The sequence below is a fragment of the Bactrocera oleae genome, chromosome 2 (assembly GCF_042242935.1).
Source record: "Bactrocera oleae isolate idBacOlea1 chromosome 2, idBacOlea1, whole genome shotgun sequence".
Lineage (NCBI taxonomy): Eukaryota > Metazoa > Arthropoda > Insecta > Diptera > Tephritidae > Bactrocera > Bactrocera oleae.
In genome coordinates, this window is record NC_091536.1 from 30,699,800 (window position 1) to 30,712,642 (window position 12,843).

A 12,843-nucleotide genomic window follows, 5' to 3' on the forward strand; every position below is an offset into this window, starting at 1 on the left:
TTTTTATAATTATTGAATAATTTAAATTTACAAAATTTTAATGTAATTTACTTGAATTTTGTGTATCATTTAATTAGAAAAAATTGATATTGATATAAATATTAAATAGAGTTAATATTTCGCTCGGGCGCCAATTGAATAAACCTCAACGGATGTGAACACATATTTCGCATTAAAAATTGTCATCGTTATAATTTAGTAAGTTTTGTTGCAGTTGCAATAGTATGAGCCTGTTCCAGACGGTTTCATAATTTCAACATGCTTGCCGTCGATCGTTCTAATGCAGTTGGGGAAGTTCCACAGGGTATAGAAATTGTTAGCGATGAATTGTCACTCATTTTCAGTTTTTGGAATCTGAAATAAGAATAAAAGTAATTTTAGTTCTCCCTCTATTTTCAGGCTCATTTGCAAAGCAGTAAAAACCGAAAAAAGTTTGGCAACAATGCAAAGTTTCTTGAAAAAGCCATACAACACCTTGAACAAGCAAAATAATCGGAAACTATGCGTGATGAAGCTGACGTATTTGGTGAATCATGGACAATTTTATTAAGGAAATTACAGTGAAGCAAAAAGAAAACTTGTACAGAGAGATATTTTGACTTTGAAGCTTATAAGCTGCAACCAAGAGTAACAGTATGGTAATTTTATGTATTTTTATACAAATTTTAACAATAACTCAGTTTTGATGTTAACGATTGCAAAAAAATAAAATATCTATATTTGAGCTGCCAATAAAAATAAAAACTTGTACGTTGACAGCACTTAAAAGGCAGTTATCAAGAAGGTACCGTTATTTTTATTTGGTATTAATTGCCTATGGTCACAATATATTATTTGGTAAGCGAATTTCTTTTTTGTGCGGTTGTAGTTTAAAAAAAACAAAGGTGAAGTTCTGGTAGACAAATATTGGTAAGACAACAAAATTACTCGCGAAATGGGCAATATTTTTAAAAAGACTGGTGGAATTGGAAGACTTGATGGTGGTGGAACGTCGAAAACAATTTGTACCAAGTACAGTTGCTTGGAGTATTAAGCAACAACCTAAAATATCCGATGTTGATAACGCTAAGGCGTTGGAGAAAGCTGGCATTGCAAAAAAATACTTCATGATTTCATCTGATTTTAGAGCATATACATTTCGAAAAACCACAATTATCGCAGAGAAACTCTGCAAAACGTTTGCTATATTTCAAAGAGTATAACATGTGCACCGTGATAAAGAATTTTGTGATTCTATAATTTTTAACGATGACTCCAAATTTAATTTATAGGGTTTGATAGCAGTCGATGTTTATGGCGTGAGGAAGTCTAAACACCAAAAGATTAAATAAGACTCAGCATGGAGGAGGCTGCATTGTATGGTGTGTGGTGCAATGGAAGCAAAAGGGATGCGGAAGCAAAAGGGATCGAAAGAAATATGTGAAGAAAGGACTACAAGGCAATATTAAAAAATAATTTGACTCCGTCAGCAGCGTTACTCATTTTAAACAGTGGCTAGTGCTTTATTCAGGCTAACGATCCAAAGCACTCTGCTTGAGTGGTTAAGGAATGGTTCCTGTACAACGTGAAAAAAGTGCTGTCTTATCCTCCACAGAATTGGAGATCCTGAAGACTTTAAATCTTCAAAACTTTCGCCTGATAATAAAAATCTCATTGGAGCCGAAAGGCGTTAATGTGGCGTAATGGCGCTTCTCATGAAGGTGTTTTTCTTTGTTTTATTAAAGGCTCCACCATCAACAGAAATTCTTTATAATTTTCGTTACTCATGCGTACAAAATTTTTAAATTTTGCATAGAGTTTGCTTGCAAATGCTTGCTATTTATGTGACAGCTTGGAACATATTTATAATTTGCGGTAGGACTATAACTTTTGCTTTTATTCACCTATTCGCTTGGGGAGAAATAAGGGTAGTAATGCGGCAGATCTTATTTGCATTTTGATAGCTCTTCCGCCTATTCCCGTAATTTCAAAATTTGATTGTTTTGTTGGCAGCTTTTGATTATTCCTATTCCCGTAATTTAAAAATTTGATTGTTTTGTTGGCAGCTTTTGATTATTTTGTGCTCTAGACGCTATGAATGAACGTTGTGATCCTTGGTCTATTGAGGCTCTTAGTTTGAACAGTTCTCCTCGGTCTTTAATGGAGACAATTGCTGTGGCTATTAGTACCCTATTTTGAATTTCACTGTGTAGCACTTGAGATTTTAGTGCGTTTGAGCAGAATGGTGTCTTTTGGCAATTTAAGTTTATGCGCTCTTGTGCATAAGTTCGCTTGACGTATGCTTATACTGTTCGGATGTGAACGATTGTGTTTTGAAAAGGCTTCTGTTTAAATTGTTGTTGCAACTAACTATAGGTCGTGTTGAATTTCCGTTATGACAATTTTGTCTACGATTTTTGCGATTTCATATTCGGTAGTTCGAGAATCTTTAATTGTTTGCCACGTGGGGATTTTTTTTCTTGATAAGAGCGATTGCTCCCACAACATAACGATTTCTGGTAATGCTGCGGTGCAGAATAGTACTCCAGTTGGTCGTGGGAATTGTTGAGTCGAACAGACAAACAATTGGAAACGGTCGATTGAGATTTGATAAATTCTTCAAAATTTTTTTGTCATTGTTGCTATAATGTCATACGTTTTTAGAAAGGGGGTTTCGGGTCGCTCTACGCTCGTTACATTACATGAAAATTACTTTGTTGTTTAGTTGGTGGACTTGTAAGGTTGGATTTTTCCTGTCTTTTCCCTGCATATTGAAAATTCGGCCGATGTGCCTTACTGTATTCGTCCTTATGCTAGGATCGCTATCCATTGGCTTTGGTTTTGGTTGTGGTTTCGGTTGTGTTAGTCGAGGGGGTTGGTTATAATACGGGCTCTGTTGCCGTGTTTGCTGAGGAGGGTTATAAAATGTTGGGTTATGTGTTTGTGGGTATTGCTGTGGTCTCATAAAAGGTTTGGTCTTTGTAGGTATTGTTGTGGTATTGAGAGCGATTGATTGGGTCTATATAATTAATATGCCAACTCCGGGTGTAATTGATGCGGTTTTGTATAATTCTTTGGTGGTAGTGGTAGTTTATAGTTAAAGTCGTTAAATCCAATTTGATGGTTGCTTCTGAATTTTTTATTCTCTAATTTCAGACATAAATGAAGTGCTTCTGGAAGGTCTCTTCATTCTTTCATATCCAACAACTGCGGAAGATCACCATTGAGTCCTCCCACGTTCCTTTAGTGTGCTCGTAGATTTGTAGTATGCTTTCGACACTCTTTTTCCAAAAACTAGACTCAGATGGTTTGCCTGAGAATTCTCTTAGTGATCTTACTACGTTCAGAATTTTGTATACTCCTGATAAATTATTTAATTGTCTTTCGTCAATAGTTTGGCTTACTACCGGTATTTGTTTTACGTCTGTCATAATAATATTATGTATTATGTCGCGTCCTTCTGAATTTAGCATTTAAGCGACCATATTTCATATCATATTTGTTTGTAAAGCAGGTGCGGAATCTGTTTTTATTTATCTCTGGAAGGTCCTTTTCACTGCAAAGTCGCAAAGGCTTTTTATTTTTATAAGAACCGAAGGAGCCCCCGTTAGGTGGTGAATCTCGACCCTCGTTATTATTTTAAGTTTTTGGCTGTACAAGCCCTTTTTTATTTTGCTTTGTGGTAAATATTTCTCTGGAGGGTCCCTTTGTTGGTGAATCGCAGAGAATTTTGTAAGATAAAGCTGGAGGGTACCCCGAAGGTGGTAAATTGCAGCTTTTAAATTAATTTTTTATTGGCTTATGTTGTTGGCATATATTATTTTTCTTTTATCTAATATTTAATACAATATAACTTACACTAGTCGAGTATCCATTCCGCTGCGTGATATTCTTAGTAGAGTTCTCCTTTTGCAGGCGTACTCAGGGTCCTCCTTGAGAAATTGTCACGCTGTCTGTCCAGTGTTTAGCACCAGAGGTGTGGAAATCGATTTCACTTTATGATCGCACACTATTATTTCATGTTCATGTGAATCAGTTTCGCTTTATGATCGCACACTGTTATTCAGTATTAGTGATGATTAGAAAAATTTAAAACGCGCAGCCAATTTCACACGTGTGCTTTTAAGACTAGTTAAAAAAATTGTTTCACCAAGATAATGCACCTGTTCACAAAGGTGTTTTAACAATGACAAAATTACACAAAGTAAAGTACGTATTGCCTGGCATCCATCGTATTTACTACATTTGGCTCCCAGCGACTACTACTACTCTTCAGAATCCTAAAACAATTCCTTCGTGGAAAGCGTTTTTCGTCGAATGAAGAAGCTATCACAGCCGTAGACAGATATTTTGCAGAGCTTTCGGAAAGTCATTACAGGGATGAATTATTGGTATAAGTGTATTGAAGTTAGGGGAGATTATATTGGATATAAAAATATATTTCGTGCCAAAAACAGTATTTTTTCTATTCGAGCGCAGAAACTTTTCAAGCAACCTGTATGTTCTTTTTATAATGACTAACGTTATAATTATTTTTACTTAATGTTAATTTAAGAAGAGTAATCACTACTGCAATCACGCATGCAAAATACACTTTTGATTACTTTATTGTTCTGTTGTTATAAAAATAAAATTTTTATAATTATTCAATAATTTAAATTTACAAAATTTTAATGTAAATTAAACAATTGAATAAACCTCAACGGATATGAACACATATTTCGCATTTAAAATTGTCATCGTTATAATTTAGTAAGTTTTGTTGCAGTTGCCATAGTATGAGCCTGTTTCAGACGGTTTCATAATTTCAACATCCTTGCCATCGATCGTTCCAATGCAATTGGGGAAGTTCCACATTGTATAGAAATTGTTAGCGATGAATTGTCACTCATTTTCAGTTTTTTGAATCTGAAATAAGAAAAAAAGTAATTTTAGTTTTCCATCTATTTCTACTTGTAGGCTCATTTGCAAAGCAGTAAAAACCGAAAAAAGTTTGGCAACAATGCAAAGTTTTTTGAAAAAGCCATACAACACCTTGAACAAGCAAAATAATCAGAAACTATGCGTGATGAAGCTGACGTATTTGGTGAATCATGGACAATTTTATTAAGGAAATGACAGTGAAGCAAAAAATAAAACTTGTACAGAGAGATATTTTGACTTTGAAGGGACTTTTCTCTTAAACTATTTCAGCTTATAAGCTGCAACCAAGAGTGACAATATGGTAATATTATGTATTTTTATAAACATTTTAACAATAACTCAGTTTTGATGTTAACGATTGCAAAAAACTAAATTTCTATATTTGAGCTGCCAATAAAAATAAAAACTTGTACGTTGACAGCACTTAAAAGGCAGTTATCAAGAAGGTACCGTTATTTTTATTTGGTATTAATTGCCTATGGTCACAATATATTATTTGGTAAGCGAATTTCTTTTTTGTGCGGTTGTAGTTTAAAAAAAAAAGGTGAATAAACAAACATCTCAAGACTTACAGGTTCTGGTAGACAAATATTGGTAAGACAACAAAAGTACTCGCGGAATGAGCAATATATTTAAAAAGGCTGGTGCAGTCGGAAGACTTGATGGTGGTGGAACGCCGAAAAGAATTTGTACCAAGTAAAGTTGCTTGAAGTATCAAGCAACAACCTAAAATATCTGATGTCGATAACGCTAAGGTGTTGGAGAAAGCTGGCATTGCAACAAAATACTTCATGATTTCACCCGATTTTAGAGCATACACATCTCGAAAAACCACAATTATCGCAGAGAAACTGCGAAACGTTTGCTATATTTCAAAGAGTATAACATGTGCACCGTGATAATGAATTTTGTGATTCTATAATTTTTAACGATGACTCCAAATTTAATTTATGGGGTTTGATAGTCGTCGATGTTTATGGCGTGAGGAAGTCTAAACACCAAAAGATAAAAAATTAAATAAGACTCAGCATGGAGGAGGCTGCATTGTATGGTGCGTGGTGCAATGGAAGCAAAAGGGATGCGGTGGAAGCAAACGGCGTCGGTAACCATGTTTGCATCGAAAGAAATATGTGAAGAATGGACTACAAGGCAATATTAAAAAATAATTTGACTCCGTCAGCAGCGTTACTCATTTTAAACAATGGCTACTGCTTTATTCAGGCTAACGATCCAAAGCACTCTGCTTGAGTGGTTAAGGAATGGTTCTTGTACAACGTGAAAAAAGTGCTGTCTCATCCTCCACAGAATTGGAGATCCTGAAGACTCTAAATCTTCAAAACTTTCGCCTGATGATAAAAATCTCATTGCAGCCGAAAAGCGTTAATGTGGCGTAATCGCGTTTCTCATGAAGGTGTTTTTTTCTGTTTTATTGAAGGCTCCACCATCAACAGGAGTTCTTTATAATTTTCGTTACTCATGCGTACAAAATTTTTAAATTTTTGCATAGAGTTTGCTTGCAACTGCTTGCTATTTATGTGATAGCTTGGAACATATTTATAAGTTGCGGTGGGACTATAACTTCTGCTTTTATTCGCCTATTCGCTTGGAGAGAAGTTAGGGTAGTAATGCGGCAGATCTTATTTGCATTTTGACTACTCTTCCGCCTATTCCCGTAATTTCAAAATTTGATTGTTTTGTTGGCAGCTTTAGATTATTTTGTGCTCTAGACGCTTTGAATGATCGTTGTGATCCTTGGTCTATTGAGGCTCTTAGTTTGAACAGTTCTCCTCGGTCTTCGCTGGAGACAATTGCTGTGGCTATTAGTACCCCATTTAGAATTTCACTGTGTAGCACTTGAGATTTTAGTGCGTTTGAGCAGCATGGTGTCTTTTGGCAATTTAAGTTTATACGCTCTTGTGCATAAGTTCGCATGACGTTTGTTTATACTGTTCGGATGTGAACGATTGTGTTTTGAAAAAGCTTCTGTTTAAATTGTTGTTGCAACTAACTTTAGGTCGTGTTTAATGTTTTCGGTTATGACAATTTTGTTTACGATTTTTGCGATTTCATATTGGGTAGTTAGAGAATCTTTAATTTTTTGCCACGTGGTGATTTTTTTCTTGATAAGAGCGATTGCTCCCACAACATAACGATTTCTGGTAATGCTGCGGTGCAGAATAGTACTCCAGTTGGTCGTGGGAATTGTTGAGTCGAACAGACAAACAATTGGAAACGGTCGATTGAGATTTGATAAATTCTTCAAAATTTTTTTGTCATTGTTGCTATAATGTCATACGTTTTTAGAAAGGGGGTTTCGGGTCGCTCTACGCTCGTTACATTACATGAAAATTACTTTGTTGTTTAGTTGGTGGACTTGTAAGGTTGGATTTTTCCTGTCTTTTCCCTGCATATTAAAAATTCGGCCTATGTGCCTTACTGTATTCGTCCTTATGCTAGGATCGCTATCCATTGGCTTTGGTTTTGGTTATGGTTTCGGTTGTGTTAGTCGAGGGGGTTGGTTACAATACGGGCTCTGTTGCCGTGTTTGCTGAGGAAGGTTATAAAATGTTGGGTTATGTGTTTGGGGTATTGCTGTGGTCTCATAAACGGTTTGGTCTTTGTAGGTATTGTTGTGGTTTCGGGTCGCTCTACGCTCGCTACATTACATGAAAATTACTTTGTTGTTTAGTTGGTGGACTTGTAAGGTTGGATTTTTCCTGTCTTTTCACTGCATATTGAAAATTCGGGCTATGTGCCTTACTGTATTCGTCCTTATGCTAGGATCGCTATCCATTGGCTTTGGTTTTGGTTGTGGTTTCGGTTGTGTTAGTCGAGGGGGTTGGTTATAATACGGGCTCTGTTGCCGTGTTTGCTGAGGAGGGTTATAAAATGTTGGGTTATGTGTTTGTGGGTATTGCTGTGGTCTCATAAAAGGTTTGGTCTTTGTAGATATTGTTGTGGTATTGAGAGCGATTGATTGGGTCTATATAATTAATATGCCAACTCCGGGTGTAAGTGATGTGGTTTTGTATAATTCTTTGATGGTAGTGGTAGTTTATAGTTAAAGTCGTTAAATCCAATTTGATGGTTGCTTCTGAATTTTTTATTCTCTAATTTCAGACATAAATGAAGTGCTTCTGGAAGGTCTCTTCATTCTTTCATATCCAACAACTGCGGAAGATCACCATTGAGTCCTCCCACGTTCCTTTAGTGTGCTCGTAGATTTGTAGTATGCTTTCGACACTCTTTTTCCAAAAACTAGACTCAGATGGTTTGCCTGAGAATTCTCTTAGTGATCTTACTACGTTCGGAATTTTGTATATTCCTGATAAATTATTTAATTGTCTTTCGTCAATAGTTTGGCCTACTACCGGTATTTGTTTTACGTCAGTCATAATAATATTATGTATTATGTCGCGTCCTTCTGAATTTAGCATTTAAGCGACCATATTTCATATCATATTTGTTTGTAAAGCAGGTGCGGAATCTGTTTTTATTAATCTCTGGAAGGTGCCTTTCACAGGAAAGTCGCAAAGGCTTTTTATTTTTATAAGAGCCGAAGGATCCCCCGTTAGGTGGTGAATCTCGACCCTCGTTATTATTTTAAGTTTTTGGCTGTACAATCCCTTTTTTATTTTGCTTTGTGGTAAATATTTCTCTGGAGGATCCCTTTGTTGGTGAATCGCAGAGAATTTTGTAAGATAAAGCTGGAAGCCCCGAAGGTGGTAAATTGCAGCTTTTAAATTAATTTTTTATTGGCTTATGTTGTTGGCATATATTATTTTTCTTTTATCTAATATTTAATACAATATAACTCACACTAGTCGAGTATCCATTCCGCTGCGTGATATTCTTAGTAGAGTTATCCTTTTGCAGGCGTACTCAGGGTCCTCCTTGAGAAATTGTCACGCTGTCTGTCCAGTGTTTAGCACCAGAGGTGTGGAAATCGATTTCACTTTATGATCGCACACTATTATTTCATGTTCATGTGGATCAGTTTCGCTTTATGATCGCACACTGTTATTCAGTATTAGTGATGATTAGAAAAATTTAAAACGCGCAGCCAATTTCACACGTGTGCTTTTAAGACTAGTTAAAAAAATTTTTTCATCAAGATAATGCACCTGTTCACAAAGGTGTTTTAACAATGACAAAATTACACAAAGTAAAGTACGTATTGCCTGGCATCCATCGTATTTACCAGATTTGGCTCCCAGCGCCTACTACTACTCTTCCGAATCCTAAAACAATGCCTTCGTGGAAAGCGTTTTTCGTCGAATGAAGAAGCTATCACAGCCGTAGACAGGTATTTTGCAGAGCTTTCGGAAAGTCATTACAAGGATGAATTATTGGTATAAGTGTATTGAAGTTAAGGGAGATTATATTGGATATAAAAATATATTTCGTACCAAAAACAGTATTTTTTCTATTCGAGCGCAGAAACTTTTCAAGCAACCTGTATGTTCTTTTTATAATGACTAACGTTAGAATTATTTTCACTTTATGTTAATTTAAGAAGAGTAATCACTACTGCAATCACGCATGCAAAATACACTTTTTATTACTTAATTGTTTTTTTGTTTAATGTATAATTATTCAATAATTTAAATTTACAAAATTTTAATGTAATTTACTTGAATTTTGTGTATCATTTAATTAGAAAAAATTGATTTTGATATAAATATTAAATAGAATTAATATTTCGCTCGGGCGCCAATTGAATAAACCTCAACGGATATGAACACATATTTCGCATTAAAAATTGCCATCGTTATAATTTAGTAAGTTTTGTTGCAGCTGCAATAGTATGAGCCTGTTCCAGACGGTTTCATAATTTCAACATCCTTGCCATCGATCGTTCCAATGCAGTTGGGGAAGTTCCACATTGTATAGAAATTGTTAGCGATGAACTGTCACTTATTTTCAGTTTTTTGAATCTGAAATAAGAAAAAAAGTAATTTTAGTTTTCCATCTATTTCTACTTGTAGGCTCATTTGCAAAGCAGTAAAAACCGAAAAAAGTTTGGCAACAATGCAAAGTTTCTTGAAAAAGCCATACAACACCTTGAACAAGCAAAATAATCAGAAACTATGCGTGATGAAGCTGACGTATTTGGTGAATCATGGACAATTTTATTAAGGAAATTACAATGAAGCAAAAAAAAAACTTGTACAGAGAGATATTTTGACTTTGAAGGGACTTTTCTCTTAAAGTATTTCAGTTTATAAGTTGCAACCAAGAGTAACAATATATTTAATATAATATTGTATAATACTATGTGTTTTTATAAAAAATTTAACAATTAATCAGTTTTAATGTTAACGATTGCAAAAATTCAAATTTCTCATATTAGAACTGCCAAAAAAATAAAAAAAAACTTGTACGTTGACAACACTTTAAAGGCAGTTATCAAGAAGGTACCGTTATTTTTATTTGGTATTAATTGCGTATGGTCAAAATATATTATTTGGTAAGCGAATTTCTTTTTTGTGCGGTTGTAGTTAAAGAAAAAAAGGTGAATAAACAAACATCTCAAGACTTACAGGTTCTGGTAGATAAATATTGGTATTACAACAAAAGTACTCGCGAAATGGGCAATATTTTCAAAAAAACTGATGGAGTTGGAAGACTTGCTGGTGGTGAAAAGCCGAAAAGAATTTGTACCAAGTACAGTTGCTTGGAGCATTAAGCAATAACCTAAAATATCCGATGTCGCTAACGCCAAGGTGTTGGAGACAGCTGGCATTGCAAAACTTCACCTCAAACTGTTCGGAACTTCATGATTTCATCCGATTTTACCCGAGCATATACACCTCGAAAAACCACAACTATCGCAGAGAAACTCTGCAAAACGTTTGCTATATTTCAAAGAGTATAACATGTGCACCGTGATAATGAATTTTGTGATTCTATAATTTTTAACGATGACTCCAAATTTAATTTATGGGGTTTGATAGTCGTCGATGTTTATGGCGTGAGGAAGTCTAAACACCAAAAGATAAAAAATTAAATAAGACTCAGCATGGAGGAGGCTGCATTGTATGGTGCGTGGTGCAATGAAAGCAAAAGGGATGCAGTGGAAGCAAATGGCGTCGGTAACCATGTTTTCATCGAAAAAAATATGTGAAGAATGGACTACAAGGCAATATTAAAAAATAATTTGACTCCGTCAGCAGCGTTACTCATTTTAAACAATGGCTACTGCTTTATTCAGGCTAACGATCCAAAGCACTCTGCTTGAGTGGTTAAGGAATGGTTCTTGTACAACGTGAAAAAAGTGCTGTCTCATCCTCCACAGAATTGGAGATCCTGAAGACTCTAAATCTTCAAAACTTTCGCCTGATGATAAAAATCTCATTGCAGCCGAAAAGCGTCAATGTGGCGTAATCGCGTTTCTCATGAAGGTGTTTTTTTCTGTTTTATTGAAGGCTCCACCATCAACAGGAGTTCTTTATAATTTTCGTTACTCATGCGTACAAAATTTTTTAATTTTTGCATAGAGTTTGCTTGCAAATGCTTGCTATCTATGTGATAGCTTGGAACATATTTGAAATTTACGGTAGGACTATAACTTCTGCTTTTATTCGCCTATTCGCTTGGAGAGAAATTAGGGTAGTAATGCGGCAGATCTTATTTGCATTTTGACTACTCTTCCGCCTATTCCCGTAATTTCAAAATTTGATTGTTTTGTTGATCAGCATGATGCCTTTTGGCAATTTAAGTTTATGCGCTCTTGTGCATAAGTTCGCATGACGTTTATTTATACTGTTCGGATGTGAACGATTGTGTTTTCAAAAAGCTTCTGTTTAAATTGTTGTTACAACTAGCTTTAGGTCGTGTTGAATGTTTTCCGTTATGACTATTTTGTCTACGATTTTTGCGATATCATATTGGGTAGTTGGAGAATCTTTAATTTTTTGCAACGTGAGGATTTTTTACTTGAAAAGAGCGATTGCTCCCAAAACATAACGATTTCTGGTAACGCTGCGGGGCAGAATAGGAGTCCAATTGTTCGTGGGAATTGTTTGTGTCGATAGAACAGACAAACTATTGGAAACTGTCGATTCAAATTTGATAAATTCTTCAACATTTTTTTGTGATTGTTGTTATAATGTCATACGTTTTTAGAAAAGGGGTTTCGGGTCGCTCTACGCTCTTTACATTACATGAAAATTACTTTGTTGTGTAGTTGGTGGACTTGTAAGGTTGGATTTTTCCTGTCTTTTCCCTGCATATTGAAAATTCGGCCTATTTTCGTAATTTACTGTATTCGTCCTTATGCTAGGATCGATATCCATTGGCTCCGGTTTTGGTTGTGATTTCAGTGGTGTTAGTAGAGGGGGTTGGTTATAATACGGGCTCTGCTGACTTGTTTGCTGAGGAGGGTTATAAAATGTTGGGTTATGTGTTTGTGGGTATTGCTGTGGTCTCATAAAAGGTTTGGTCTTTGTAGGTATTGTTGTGGTATTGAGAGCGATTGATTGGGTCTATATAATTAATATGCCAACTCCGGGTGAAATTGATGCGGTTTTGTAAAATTCTATGGTGGTAGTGGTAATTTATAGTTAAAGTCGTTAAATCCATTTTGATAGTTGCTTCAGAATTTTTATACTCTCGCAACCTGTTGCTACAGAGTATAATAGTTTTGTTCACCTAACGGTTGTTTGTATCACCTAAAACTAATCGAGTTAGATATAGGGTTATATATATATAAATGATCAGGATGAAGAGACGAGTTGAAATCCGGGTGACTGTCTGTCCGTCCGTCCGTCCGTCCGTCCGTCCGTGCAAGCTCTAACTTGAGTAAAAATTGAGATATCTTTATGAAACTTGGTAGACATGTTTCTTGGTACCGTGAGACGGTTGGTATTGCAGATGGGCGTAATCTGACCACTGCCACGCCCACAAAACGCCATTAATCAAAAACAAATAATTTGCCAT

General features: G+C 35.5%; 1 protein-coding gene and 1 long non-coding RNA gene across 3 annotated transcripts in view; both read left to right on the forward strand.

Annotated features, from left to right (window-relative positions):
- Positions 1 to 12,843, forward strand: part of Kaz (E3 ubiquitin-protein transferase Katazuke) — a 249,580-nt gene that overhangs the window by 197,751 nt on the left and 38,986 nt on the right. Inside the window, exon 7 of one of the 2 annotated variants that reach the window (XR_011397909.1) lies at positions 400 to 783. The exons of the other annotated variant lie outside the window; for it this stretch is intronic. The gene's annotated coding sequence lies outside the window, so the exon portion shown is untranslated. Of the gene's footprint in view, positions 1 to 399; positions 784 to 12,843 lie in introns of those variants that run through there. 2 annotated transcript variants of the gene reach the window in all.
- On the forward strand, positions 4,648 to 5,347 carry LOC138858888 (uncharacterized). Its single transcript, XR_011397911.1, has 2 exons — positions 4,648 to 4,731; positions 4,939 to 5,347. It is a non-coding gene; the product is annotated as an uncharacterized lncRNA (long non-coding RNA).